Raw genomic sequence first — 3,330 nt, 5'->3', positions numbered from 1 at the left:
TTGCAACCACTAATTCAGAAATTAACCATGAAATTGGCCCAAATAACAAACACCCATAGTCAATTTAGCCCTAAATTACAAGACCCATCAATTACCCATAAACTCTAAAAATGCAACCTCTCTGATTCTTGGCTCTGCGGACCGCGCTAAATCGACTGCGGCCGCATTGCCTTCAGTGTGGACCGTACAAAACCTAGTGCAGTCGCACTGCCTCTTAGCTTGGAATTTAGCCTCTCTGAATCTCCTAGTGCGGACCGCACAAAGTGGTGTGCGGCCGCACTGGGCTTGTTTTTGCTGAGCTTGTCTTGTCTTTGGCATTTGTGCAAGTTTCACTCCTTTTGAGCTGATCTTTGACATCTCGTCACTTTGATGATCAAACCTGCAATCAAGCACAACTTGTGAGCCGTTTGGGACTATTTTGTATGAATTTCTAATCAAAGCATAAGCAAGAAGGAGTATAAAATGCTTCAAAATCCCTAGTTATCACTGGCATTCTGTGGTCCATGCGAAATCCTTTTTCTTTTTGAGCAAGGAAAAGAACATATGACTTCGATCTGATGACCTCGAAATGAACCGACCCAAGGCAGCTATTCGTCCTGTTAGCCTTTGCACGGCCTTCACACTATCTACGACCGTGATATCCTCGATGGCCTTGATCTTATCAGGGTTGATTTCGATACCCCGATTCGACACCATGAAGCCGAAGAACTTACCCGAGTCGACTCCGAAGGCACATTTTTCCGGGTTAAGCTCCATGTTGTACTTCCTAAAGATTTTGAATATTTCCTGCAAATGAGTTAAATGGTCCTCTGCGAGCAGGGACTTAACCAAAATATCATCAATGTAAACTTCCATCGATTTACCTATCTGTTCCTCGAACAGTTTGTTAACTAGGTGTTGGTACGTAGCTCCTGTATTTTTTAGCCCGAAGGGCATTACATTGTAATAATAAGTTCCAAATGTAGTGATAAACGAGGTCTTTTCCTGGTCCCCCGGGTTCATCTGAATTTGATTGTACCCGGAGTAGGCGTCGAGAAAAGTTAGGATCTCGTGGCCGGCCGTGGCATCGATCATACGATCGATGTTGGGCAATGGGAAAGAGTCTTTTGGGCATGCTTTGTTTAAATCCTTGTAATATACGCATATTCTAAGTTTGTTTCCCTTTTTAGGAACTACAACTACGTTGGCTAGCCATTCGGGGTATTTTACCTCCCGAATAGACCCTATTTTAAGAAGTTTGGTTACCTCGTCCTTTATGAACGCATGTTTCACCTCGGACTGGGGCCTCCTTTTTTGCTTTACCGGTTTGAACCTGGGGTCAAGGCTTAACCGGTGTGTTGTTATTTCCGGTGGAAGCTCTGTCATATCTAAATGGGACCAAGCAAAGCAATCTATATTATCAATAAGAAACTGAATGATTTTATTCCTAAGTTCGGGGGTTAATCCCGTTCCTAGGTATACCTTTCTCTCGGGCATGTATTCGATCGGTATGAGGTAATATGTTCATTAGGGTCGGTTGTCCCGTTATAATTGGGTATATCGGGTGTGCGAAACTTTTAGGAATGGGCATCGGAGCCGCGCTCTGAGGGAATGGTTTTTGTACGAACTTTTTGGCATCTAAACCTTTCAAGACCGGACGTGCCCCCGGTATTTGGTCAACACGGGAGTTATAAGTTTCCACCTTTTTGTCATTGTCTTCAATCTTATTTTCCCCGGACTCAATCCTCTTGGTGAGCTCTTCGAGCATTCTCATAATGGTGGGAACAGTACCCGAGCCATTTTTGTTTGACCTTTCAGGCGTCGGTTCAGCACGTCGAGTGTTTTCTGGTTCAGCTATACTCAAAGTTTTATTCTGACTCTGAAGTTGGGCGATGGCAATCTGCTGAGCTTGCAGCATCTGAATATAACTTGGAGGCTGACTCGCCCATCTCCTATACCTTGTGTTCCTTGGCCCCCAGATCGGGCCTCCCTGCGTACACTTCCTCCGGGGTCTGCGCCTAAATCTGCATTCAAAGAAATGTGCGAACTAACATCAACGGGCTCCACATTTGGGACTTCCCCAGGGTTTATCGGTGGTACACCGACCCCTACATTGTTGTTTTTCCCATGAAATCCAAGACCTTCGTTGTCGTGAACATGTGCATTTTGCGAGTTTGACATGTTTAATCCTGAGAATTAGAAATTCTTGACAAGAAAAAGTGTAAAAATAACGTGTGTTATGAGAATCAGTACTGAAATAATCACTATTATTTTTAGCCCCACGGTGGGCGCGGAACTGTTTACCTCGAAAATACGAGTAACAATCAAATTTGATTTGTGATTTTAAAGATATGTGATTTAGTTCAATACCAATTAATAATCAAGAAGTATAAAGTATAAATGAAAGAAATGAATGAATCAAATCAGTGTTACTAAGCAGTTTCGACCTCGAGTCCAATGATCTCGAGATGGATCAAGAACAGTAAAGCAAGAATAATAAAGCTAAAGGACAATTCTGATGAAAAATAAGCAAGAAAAGTAAAGAGTATATTCTTTACCAATGATTAGATGATGTTTACAAATGATTGGGGTCCCCTTTATATAATAGGGGAACCCTAAATAAGGTACATTTCTATTTATTGCAAAGAATCTTATTGGGACACCTGTCTAACCGCCTAGTACGGGTTCGTACAAATCTATTCCGTGATTTACGCCATGATTTTGGGGACGTGACAGGAATCTTGCTCATTTTGTTACAAATCCATAACGGCATTATTTCGAGGCCTAGTTAGAACCGAGCCCCAATGTTCCTCGAACACTTAATTCTTCGAGCCTTGTACTCTGTCATCGAGCTTAAGCCTGGTTCATCGAGCTTCGAACTCAATCTGCCCTGAATTTGGGCTTATGGCGATCCCTCGAGCCTAAGAAATTGGGCATACCTGATTTCGACCGTATACAATAATGTTCTCTATGTTATTAGAACAATAAAAAGCCATGTATTGATATATCGACCATTGTCCTTCAGAAAGATAAACGACAAGTGCTTCCGAGTTTGGGATAAACGAGAGTGAATTACTCAAATGGTCACTCAACTATCCCAAATTATCTCCTAAAGTCTCTTTTCTTTCGTTTGTAACAACAAAATCACTGAACTATGCCTATTGCACTCTGAATGTCACTCAAATAGATTTTTCAAATTTTGGATTGCAAATACCTATTTTGCCCTCTAAATTTAAACATTTATCTTCTTTTTATTTTTTTTGAACTTTTTAGTATTAACAACAAAAAATCAAAAAAATATTTATACAATTCAAAATGAAAGAAAATAAAGGTTGATAAATATATATTCCA

The sequence above is a fragment of the Nicotiana attenuata genome, chromosome 12, assembly GCF_001879085.1.
Source record: "Nicotiana attenuata strain UT chromosome 12, NIATTr2, whole genome shotgun sequence".
Lineage (NCBI taxonomy): Eukaryota > Viridiplantae > Streptophyta > Magnoliopsida > Solanales > Solanaceae > Nicotiana > Nicotiana attenuata.
The sequence above is the reverse complement of the archived record's forward strand: the minus strand, read 5'-3'. Positions refer to the sequence as shown.